Source organism: Crassostrea angulata, chromosome 10 (assembly GCF_025612915.1).
Source record: "Crassostrea angulata isolate pt1a10 chromosome 10, ASM2561291v2, whole genome shotgun sequence".
Classification (NCBI taxonomy): domain Eukaryota; kingdom Metazoa; phylum Mollusca; class Bivalvia; order Ostreida; family Ostreidae; genus Magallana; species Magallana angulata.
In genome coordinates, this window is record NC_069120.1 from 8802488 (window position 1) to 8814854 (window position 12367).

General features: G+C 32.0%; 1 pseudogene; it reads left to right on the forward strand.

Moving 5' to 3' along the window:
- The first annotated feature begins 715 nt into the window (after nucleotides 1–715).
- On the forward strand, nucleotides 716–2973 carry LOC128168135 (GTPase IMAP family member 8-like; annotated as a pseudogene).
- Nucleotides 2974–12367: the final 9394 nt, after the last annotated feature.

Consider the following 12367-nt stretch of genomic DNA (forward strand, 5'->3'; position numbering starts at 1 on the left):
CATATACTTACTAAATATGTATTTAAAATACGTGTGAACTCTTTTGATTTCTTACTTTCATAAAGTTTGAAAATTGTTATTTTACCCCCCCCCCCCCCCTCCCCCTGCTCCTTGGAAAAGCAAATAACTTCTTTATTAACGGTATGTAATTGGAGTGTCTGCATCGATAGCGTGTGTTGTGTGAGGTGACATTCAACAGGTCACTTAAAAATTTACGTATCTCCAACATATTTAAGTTCTTTATATACCCAAGTATATTTGCAACATCTCCCTCATGTCGCATACATAATTCTGATGTACGATTTCTTCTGATGTTGTTAAATGTACCACAAATGAAATTGTGATACTGGTGATTGATTTTTAATTTTTACGCATATTCGAGTTCGTTAACATGTAAAATTTGAAAACAGTGAGTTTGTATATAAATTCGAAAAACACAGCAATGAAAAATAACCCGTTATAGGTTATGATGATATATTCATATACATGTATAACACTTCCACTAGATACCATGGTGTTATTACACCTTTTAAACTACAAATGACTAATTCTTTTTTATCATACTTCCTGTTATCACTTTAAAAATAAATTAGACTTTATGATAAAAACAACGAAAACATGACAAAGTACAGTGACGTGATTGGCCGCAAGTACATGTATATGTACTTTGCACATCTGCTTGAACTGTTGTTGTTTTTTTTTTAAATTGTGACCTTAATTGAGACATATATTATCTGCATTGTAAAGGCTTACAGTAAGACATGGAGGACTGGGGCACGTCTGGTAGGTTTTGTTATAAATGTAAAAAAAGTTATATATTATTCTATAATTTAGTACAGTTTAGATACACTGTACATTCCTCATTGAGAAAAGTGGTCGCGATCTGCATTCAAATCAGATGACATTTTCGATTTCTCGTCAGTAAACACATGAAATTTGCAATTTTTATACAATTTGCATTTTACTATATTGTCCAGATAAGGCCATTGCAAAAGCCAAATTGCGCGTTCACAAAATGTTCCGTCACACACGCGCTAAAACAACTTCGCACAGCTTGCATTCGAGCTGTCACGATTTTAATATGGTGTCCCGTTGGCATGTGTGACTGCGCAACCGCGTGTTGTTTGACAGAACGAGGACGAGTTGTGCTAAGTTTTATTAGCGCGACAGGGTTTTGTGGTTGCATTAGCGCGACGGCATGTTGTCTGCAGTTGTGTTAGCGCGTGTTGTGCGAAGTTGTTTTTCCGCGATAACGTGTCAAGCGAAGTTGTATTAGCGGGGCGGCGTGTTGTTCAAAGTTGCATGTTTTGAGACAGCGCGGCGGCGAGTTGTGTGAATTTACATTATTGCTACGGCGTGTTTTGCAAGGTCAGCGCGACGGCGTTTTGTTTAAAATTGCAATAGCGCGAGGGCGTGTTTTATGACTGCGCGGCGTCGTGGTGGTTTTTCAGAACGCACTGTTGAGATTTTGCAAATGGCTTGACCCATTTTTTACTGCTCAGAAATATTGAAGATAATTTATTGAATCGAAATTTTAAAGTTGCCTAATCTCTACACTCCAAAACCCGCGCAAAATATTTTGGAGAAGTGAAATTGTACTTTTCCGGATAGCTCAGTTTTAAACAGATAAAAATAAATCGCCTTGACAAAATTACAGCAAAAATGACGCCAAAAGCTGAATGTGCACTTGCGTTAGACAAGCGTATTCTATTGATTTCCAGTATATTTGTATGTGATAACACTACAAATCAAATTTAATGTGATGCATAGCTCAATACATTTCATCAATGACAAAAATAATGTACTGTTTTTTGGGCGCTAGCGGAGTTTGCATGATTATACTTTAAACTAGCGTAAAACTGTCGATAATTTAATATTTTCTCGAAAAAGTGCTGAAAATTATTTCAGTCATAAAAATCATTATGAGGTAATCATTATGGTCGGGGCGTGATCAAATCTATCATTAACTCGAAGATCATGAAGCCCTTTGGGCTTTATTGGATTAAATCATGCCCCGACAATCGTGGTCACCTCGTTATACTCAAAGAAAGATTACTTACTCTATTAATAATGTTGTCATACATTTCAGGCGCTTTTTCATCCAAAACATACACGAGACTTCGGGTATTTTTTATTGGACCTCGCGGTGCGGGGAAAAGCGCAACTATCAACACAATAATTGGCAGAGACGTGGCTGAATCCACAAGCTCCTTGCGGAAGGAATCAACAACAAAGAAAATGAATAAGTATCTTGATGAGAATCAAAATGTTGTTCTAGTAGACACTCCGGCGCTCCAGAGGTCCATAATAAAAGAACTGAAAAAAGAGTTCAGAAAGTCCGACATTCTGGCGTTTGTAATAGCTGCACAACGATTACAAATGGAAGATGAGACTTGCATTTTGATGGTTTTAAAGGACCTAAAATATTTACATTCTCGAAGTTTTATCTTGCTAACAAGAGGGAGTAATATTGTTGATGACAACAATGTATTCAATCCTGAATCTAACAAAGAACTGTATCGGCTATATGAAGCTGTTGATAAGAGATATGTTGTGTTTGAAAATAGGAATAAAACTGAAAAAGAAAGTAAACTTTGTATCGATAAGTTCCTGTCCATGTCAAGAGAAATTAGTTTTAATGAAGAAATCAAGATAGAGACCCTCAGAGACAGCAAAGTCAGCGGAAGGAACATCATAATCCAATCTATCAGTTGTTCCAATTTTCATTTCATCTGCAAAAAATATTAATGTCCTGAGATCTGTAGCCACCAATGACCTATATACCACGTGGTGTTGCCATTTGAGTCTTATATATGATGGTTTTCAAAGTATGACATGGAATGATTTTCAGAACTTTTAAATGTCTGGGTTGTATCTATCAATCTTCTAAGGTTCTTTGTCTTTGGACCAATCTATTCACATTTTTTGGAAATGTACTGTATTAATATATGAAATTAAAGCATTTATATGCCTTCTGATTGTTCTAATAATTACTGCTGAGCTGCGTTCAAGATCGTACCAGCCACGAAGCTCTTCGTCGGTCTTCGTCAATGATCTTGAACGACACGCTAACTTAGCAATAACTACGAAAGCCCAGAAGGATCATTGATACGAAAGCCGAGAAGGCTCACTCGAGATTCGAAATACAAGATTCGAAATTCGAGATTCAATATCTAAATTAACCAATCAAATCAAGGATCTGAAAACATGTATCCTAGCGACATCAAACTGTTCTAAATAAAGATCATCCGTACATACTCTTATATATAAATAAATGTCTTAAAAGCACTTATATAGTGGATATAAAATAGTTAAATTAACTTTGATGAATTAACCCCACACAGTATAAACAATTAAATAAGTGATAACACTGTTAACTTTGCAAATCTAAGTGAATTTGTTTGCCCTGTATGTATTTTCCCCCGAAACATTTCAACCCGTAGTTTATTCGCCCCAACTCTGTGAAAATCGGCCCGCGAAGAAAGATCTGTTTAATCTAAACGAAATTCAATGAAATAATCAACATATCAAAATATAGGTTATGATAAAGTTTTAAACCATAGAAGATAATGATATAGACAATCTAAATGACAACAATCCAGATAGGAATAATGTATTGTAGGGTATCAATGCCATTGTCGAGATTACAGAGATTCTCTCTCTCTCTCTCTCTCTCTCTCTCTCTCTCTCTCTCTTTCTCTCTCTCTCTCATAACCTAGCATTTCCTTTTCCGTGAGAGGGTTTTGGGTATTTGTGATGTCTTATACATGTACATCACCTAGCGAAAATTATGAAAAAAATCATGAAATTTTCTTAAATCGTGTGCGGATGATTTGTACTCAATGATCTGTTTTCAATATATAAATTTCAGGGGGGGGGGGGGGCTATAGTCCTCATTTAATTTGTCAGTTAATCTGTCCCCACTTTGTTTTCTCTTCGTTTTCCGGGCTTCTTTTTTTTTGGTTTTCGCTATCAGCACTCATCGAGTTCGACTTGCGTTCCTTTTTTATCCACTGGTTTTAAAGATATTAATTTTTTAAAATATATCATGGGGAGGGGGTGGTGCCGGTAAAGGACATGTATTGCCTGTGCTATACTCTTATGTTATAATAGTTAATACATATTGATATAAAATGAAAATTTCCAATTACACTATACATAGCTTCTATCACGCATTTTGACCTGTGCGATAGTTTCAAACAATTATCAAAGCATTTATGTGTAGTTCAAATCAATTTTGGAATTTATTTTTCTGGATCCCCGCCTGATACGTCCGCCTCCTTGTATATAAGAATTACATGAACGTTGGCCATATGTACACATTAACTTAATCGGCTATGTGATGTGACGATAACATTTTTTATCAATGTATTTGCAGGATAGGTAACAAATAACAGCCTAATGGTTGGTATTTGTACTGATTATTTGAGATAATTTGCCGCCATCTTCTCTGCATTCCCCACACCACACACAGTTTCTTTATTTGGTGTTCTGTGTGCATGGCGACAAATTGGTAAATTTGCAGTTAGTTAGCTAGGGAGAAGTGAACATAGCATTTATTTGCATATAAGAGCATGTACTGATGATCTTTATTTAGAACAGTTTGATGTCGCTAGGATACATCTTTCAGATCCATGATTTGATTGGTTAATTTAGATATTGAATCTCGAATTTCGAATCTTGAATCTCGTATTTCGAATCTCGTATTTTGACCTATAAACGCTATGGGACCCTATGTATTTTTATTACCTAATCAAAGGGATTTTGTTGTTCTATTACAAATTAAATATATGCGTCTTTTTTGAACTGCCGGTGTAACGAAGAATATTGACCCGGGTTGAAAATTGACCCGGGGGTCATTTTTCAAATTTGAATATTGACCCGGGGGTCATTTTTCAACGTTGAAAATTGAGACCAAAATCGTGAAATTTATACCCGGGGTCATTTTTCAACGGTATGAGAAAGATTTTTCTAAACTCTGAAGACATCGACACGTTGAAAATTGATCCTGTTGAGAATTGACCCCAACCTAAGAGTTTTGATCTGAACTGGAACTTACTCTACACAGTTTAAATGTACAATCATGAACATATTTGAAAGTTTTAGTTTTAAAAGGTTCACACTGTCCGATACATATGTGGACAGGCTAATTTCTTTTAGGTTGATAAGTCCACTTAATCATTTAATTTGAGACTGAAAATATGATATCCATTTATTATTACTATACTATGTAAATAAAGCTAAGAAAATGGCCGTTTGCTTCGGAATGGAACAGGCGAGTAGGGCTAGAATACTTTTTGACATAGATGACATGGTTTTCATTCCCTCATGTGACAGAATTTTAAGTTTCAACTTGTCATAATTTCTGATAAATATATCTAACAAATGTATTGCCCGTTATTGTCACTTTTAAGGCAATTCAACAGAGCTCTATTTGACAAGCACCTGGCATTGTATTTTCTAATATTTGAAAATATAACCTCTATACTGTTTTATTGGGTAAAGGGTATATATATTTATATCAAGACAAAAGGATATAATGTCAGATACCTATGCTTAATTTGAAGAAGTCAGCATCCCTGACAAAAAAATAAATGAATGGTTGTCATATTTTTATCTTTTTTTATGTATACTGTATTATACATATATACTTAACAATAATTTTTCATAAACTTGTCGGATTAACTTTATTGAAGCACCATCCAATTTTCTGCATATGCAGAGTCATAGTTCTTTTTAAAAAATGCAATTTATTTAGAACTATCATTTTGAGTTTTCAATTCCATTAATTACCAGTAAATTGGAAACACAGTCAACTGACGTAATATATTTCATCAAAATTAAAACAATAGCATACAGCAAAAATGTAATCAAATTTTTAAAAAAGTAGGTTTGCATCTAAATATACAGTCGGAGGATGGTTGATCTAATTATATTAATGGTATATATGAAAAGGCATGCAAAAAGTTGAATATATTAAGATTACTCAAGCATACAATTGATAGATAAACACTTGTTAAAATTCGGCTTTTATCAGACCTAGACTGGAATATGGTGATGTTGTTTGGAGCAGCTGTATCAAGGAAAATCCGATTTGCTTAAACATGTACAAATTGAAGCAACCAGGACAGTGACAGGGATCAGAGTTAATTCTTCTAAAATCATTTTATATTGTGAGCTTAATTTGGAAACCTTACAATCTCGAAGGGATAAACATAAACTAATTATATTCTCCAAGATTATAAATGGTTTAGCACCACAAGATATGTTAGATTGAATTCAATCATATTTTCTAACTGAACATACATATAATCTTAGGTCGAATGAGCTTTTTTACTATCTACCACTATATACTTATTACAATAGCTTTGCTCCGTCTATATGTAAATTATGGAATAATCTTCATGCAGGAAAGAAAATTTCATCAACTTTATCTTTCTTTAAGTCAGAACTTAAAGGATTTTTTAAACTGATGGGAGTCGATGTTTATAGTGTAGGTCTGCATCTGAAGGAAATGTGATTTTTTCCCCTGGATATCCAAGATATACTCAACAAAGAGACGAACTTTTGAAACAACTTATTGACATTAGTGTTTCTTATTATATGAACTATACTTTATGGTAGTTCTGATTTTTCATATAGATAAAATTGTAAAATTGTTTCCCATGTTTATATTTATATTAGAGCTCCAACGCGTTTTTGATTCTCTTAGATTACACGGTTTAAACCTATTTAAGTATTATACATGTATATTTACTTAATATATAGTCCCCTTTTATTTACTGTTCTTTTCAAATGGGCTGGATCATGAAAATGTCATTCTTATGTTTGTATCCCTGCAGGTATAAATGAAGGTGATAGGTTTGTTAGTGTAGGTGTGAGTCAACATGTCTACCAACAATATGTCATACAATCATATATGATAAATATTCAGATAATTATTTAATATTCAAGTATCCCCTGTCTTATATGCACATAATATCAATAATATTCTGTAAACTTGTAATACTATATTCTTATGACTATAGATAATTTCTTCTTGACTTTGTATGTTTGAAAGGGTTTACATAGGCTATGACTCTTATCCAATCCATTCAATAATTTGAACATTCCGTTCAATGACACACGTTTGAATTGAATTAATAATGTAGGTGGCTGTGATAGGAGGGTCAACCATCTACTCCAACGCTGCTGTATGATCTTCTTCTACATATTTCTATTCAAAAAATGCAATTTACCTGTTTATTAACGAAAACAATTACTGTTAGTATTTATGATAAATTTTTGTAATCAAAGCAATTTAGAAACTATTAAAGCAAAATTATTTTATTGTCATCCTGTACAAAAATGAGGTTACTAACTTGCTACAGATTCCATGAAGCAGAATTGTTTATGCCTAAAAAAAATCAGCGATTTGATGATATTTAGTTACCCTAGTAACTACGTAACAAATAGAATTAAAAAAAAGGCTTTCAAGATATAGTTACTACAGCATTGTTCATGAAAGAGTACATATTAGCATTTCATCATTTTGTACACTGTTATTGGCTGGATAGGTGTGAATACAAAATCAGATAATCACAGTTTTAACAAACTGAGTGGGTGCGAGCACAAAAATCTCAATATGACATACTCTAAATTTTGTATTTGCACACACCCAGAAAAGCTACAATGAACAATATCAAAGTTTCAATTTACTGGGTGAACTTAAAACCAAAATTAAACAATATGATGTATTGTAATTTTTGAAGATATTTACATTTGTACACTTCTCCAGCGAATTTAAAAAATGGAGTTTAACTGCATTGAACATTTTAACGTGTAATTATGTATATGTCAAGGGGTAGCTGATATATAATATTCTGGGCTACATTTTGGGAACAATTAAGAACTCCAAGGCCTTTTGTGGAAATGACGCTGAATATTTATTGTTGTATTTGTATATCGAATAAATGGGTTCCTCAAGTACAGCTAGGTGATCTATAATCATATACAATTATAATATTACTAAAACACTCTCATTCTCTAATTTCACTCATTAAATTTATCTTTAGTTAAATAATATTTAAATTACACATATTTGATTAAAATAACTCATCAAGTATAACAGCAATATGAACTAAGCAAATAGTCGGGTTGACAAGCTATGAAGCTTAATAATTCAACCGTCTGTCTTGGGTGGCGTCGTGATATTAATTAAATCAAAGTTCGTGCTAAAAATTCGATAATGCAAACGGACATGCGCACTCACTCACTTAAACCCGAAAAACCAGTCTAACCCACCCATTCATTCACAGATCCACCCGCCAAACGTAACCACGTGACCTCTCGTACTACTATCATACTATGAATGATTGTATGAATGGATGGAGCGATGTGAATGTACACAAATGAAAAATGGGAAATGAAAACATGAAATGTTGAAATAAGTGAACGCAAATATGAATACTAATTAATTAAAATAATTAATCCTGTGACATATACAAATATTCTTAAAAAACATATATATTTTTTTTAAAGAAATATATAGATATCACACAAAACAGCAATTATACGCGAAAAGTTTATTATGAATAAAAAAGTTATTACATATTTAAAGGGACAATATGTAAATTAAAAAATATTCATTTATAAAGCCAAGGGAAAAAATTCTGGTCTAATGTCTGTTCAAGCGTGAAATAATTGTTTTATTACCTAATTCCTTTTTTAGTTTTCGGGGTTTACAATTTGCATATTGCAGATAGTTTTCGAGCCGTTATGCAATATGCTCAGATTTTTTTTTCATCTTTTACATGCACAAAACCTGTTGCATGCATTACAACATCTCAATTTAATATTAGTTTACACAAAGAAGGGGGAATCTTCAACCCATTAGATTTTAAATACATGTAGTCTTTTACCTTATATGAGGCTTTAAAACTATTGATTATTTGATACTCCATTTTGATAACATTGAATTTGGTTTCACCAAGTACTAAAAACAGCGTCTATGTAAAGGAATATACATTCCATGAGAACTATCGAAAGGATGTAACATTAACATACCCGCGTTCTGAAATACGTTGCCGGTCCAATAGATCGCAGTCTATTGACCGGCGGTCCAATAGATCGAAGTCTATTGACCGGCGGTCTAATAGATCGCAGTCTATTGAGCGGCAGTTCAAAATAGACGCAAATATTTAATATGTAATAAAACAACAAAATCCCTTTGATTAGGTAATAATGTTACATCCTTTCTCAGGGAATGTATTCCTTTACATAGACGCTGTTTTAAGTACCAAATTCAATGTTATCAAAATGGAGTATCAAATAATCAACAGTTTTAAAGCCTCATATAAGGTAAAAGTACGGAAGCGTATTAGTGCCACATATACACTTCACATTTTTTTATTTTCTACACTTTAAAGTGTAAATTTTACACTTTAATCTGTAAATTTTACACTTTAATCTGTAAAATTTACACTTTTATCTGTAAATTTTACACTTTAATCTGTAAAAATCACACTTTAAAGTGTCAAATTCACACTTTAAAGTGTAAAATTCACACTTTAATCTGTAAATTTTACACTTTAATCTGTAAATTTCACACTTTAATCTGTAAATTTTACACATATATCTGTAAAAATCACACATTAATCTGTAAAATACTATGTCAACACCACATGGCTGTTTTAATTAAATGTCCGACATTTCTTTGATCTTGCTTTAATAATAAACATTGCAATCGAGAAATGAGTTCTCATTAACAGTATTCAATTTTTCAAAAACTGAAACAGTTATAATTAAATTCTCTTAGACAAAATGTATCAGTGTCGCATGGCCAAAAAATGTTCAACACTAAGGGCTTTTAATAATGCAAGCCGTTTCCCTCGTCTCTTTCAATCAGATTAAAATTTTCACCAAAAACTGAAAAAAGTGATAATTTAATGGACTAAAAACTAGCGATCACCACTAATTTATCTGACGGCCAGCTGGCCACCACATAATTATATGGTGGCCGCAACATAAAATGTAGAATTATCTGTAACAATGTGTTGTGGTTTTGACTTTTTGTTCACTTTTATGCAAATACACAGTCCTCAAGCCTGCTAAATGTATACAAGACTTTTACTAGTTTAAAGCGTCAATTGTATTCATTTGTATAGAGTACAATTTTATCTAATCAAGTTTTTGTAGTACGTACACAACTCAAAGTACTGAACGTACTTGTTTAGACAGAATGATACATAATGTATATTCTTTGAATGATCAGTAAATAATTCAATACTATTTGTTATTTTTATTGTAAAATCATCATATAAAAGTGTGGAAAAAAAGCCGAGGCATAAAACCACTTATCTCTATTTGAGAAATCCACGGTTTTTTTTTTTTAAAATATCACTGTGTAATGATGTCACTGTATTTAAAACAAAGTTTGAAATATTTACTAATTAAAATATTTCAGTCCATAATGCTTCGATCAAACCATTGAAAATGATAAATACTCTCCAATCTATGTGTAAATATGAGCCAATTTTACGGCATAGTGTGTACATTTAACACTTTTAAGTGTAAAATTTACAGATTAAACTGTGAAATTTACACTTTAACGTGTGAATTTTACACTTTAAAGTGTGAATTTTACACTTTAAAGTGTAAAATTTACAGATTAAAGTGTGAATTTTACAGATTAAAGTGTAAATTTTACAGATTAAAGTGTAAATTTTACACTTTAAAGTGTGAATTTTACAGATTAAAGTGTGAATTTTACACTTTAAAGTGTAAAATTTACAGATTAAAGTGTGAATTTTACAGATTGAAGTGTAAAATTTACAGATTAAAGTGTAAATTTTACAGATTAAAGTGTGAATTTAACAGATTAAAGTGTAAAATTTACAGATTAAAGTGTAAATTTTACACTTTAAAGTGTGAATCTCACAGATTAAAGTGTTAATTTTACAGATTTAAGTGTGAATTTTACACTTTAAAGTGTAAATTTTACAGGTTTATGTGTGTATTTTACAGATTAAAGTGTAAAATTTACAGATTAAAGTGTAAAATTTACAGATTAAAGTGTAAATTTTACAGATTAAAGTGTAAAATTTACAGATTAAAGTGTAAATTTTACACTTTAAAGTGTGAATTTTACAGATTTAAGTGTGAATTTTACACTTAAAAATGTAAATTTTACAGATTAATGTGTGAATTTTACAGATTAAAGTGTAAAATTTACAGATTAAAGTGTAAATTTTAAAGATTAAAGTGTAAAATTTACAAATTAAAGTGTAAATTTTACACTTTAAAGTATGAATTTTACAAATTTAAGTGTGAATTTTACACTTAAAAATGTAAATTTTACAGATTAATGTGTGAATTTTACAGATTAAAGTGTAAAATTTACAGATTAAAGTGTAAATTTTACACTTTAAAGTGTGAATTTTACAGATTCAAGTGTGAATTTTACACTTTAAAGTGTAAATTTTACAGATTAAAGTGTGAATTTTACAGATTAAAGTGTGAATTTTACAGATTAAAGTGTAAAATTTACAGATTAAAGTGTAAATTTTACGGAATAAAGTGTAAAATTTACAGATTAAAGTGTAAAATTTACACTTTAAAGTGTAGAAAATAAAAAAATGTGAAGTGTATATGTGGCACTAATACGCTTCCGTATAAAAGACTATTTAACAGGCACGTAGCATCGTTTTTGAAAGTGGGGGGGGGGGGGGGGGGCAGACTCATCCAACTTCAATTTCACTACTCATTTCCTTATTTTCATATCAAATTTTTACACACTCCCAAAAAAGGGGGGGGGCACCTCAATGATAATTCCATTTTTTAAATGTAAATTTTAAAAAATTTGTTACTGCGAGAAAAAGTGGGGGGCCCAGCCCCCCCCCCCCCCCCCTGGCCCCCCCTGATGCTACGTGCCTGTTTAAAATCTAATGGGTTAAAGACTCCTCCTTCTTTGTGTAAACTAATAATAAACTGAGATGTTGTAATGCATGCAACAAGTTTGGTGCATGTAAACGATGAAAAAATCTTAGTATATTGCATAATGGCACGAAACATGATTGTATATAAGAACCACGATCAACGAAAATGCTGTAAAGTTGTATCTGATATGACAACTTCCGGCGCGGGAAGTCGTCAATGTAAACAATGGAGATCATCAGAATGAAATCCTTGTTTTTTCTCGGATTGCTGTCCTGTATATTGTGGAATAGGTCAATTAACCATGAAACATCAAGTGTAAATGAAAGTAAATCATTTGATCCTTTAGAACTAAGTATCAAACTCATGATCAGACACAGAAATTTGAACTAGATCGCACTCAACACACTCTCATATACCTAGCCCTGTTAATGCTGACAATCTCATCTGATAT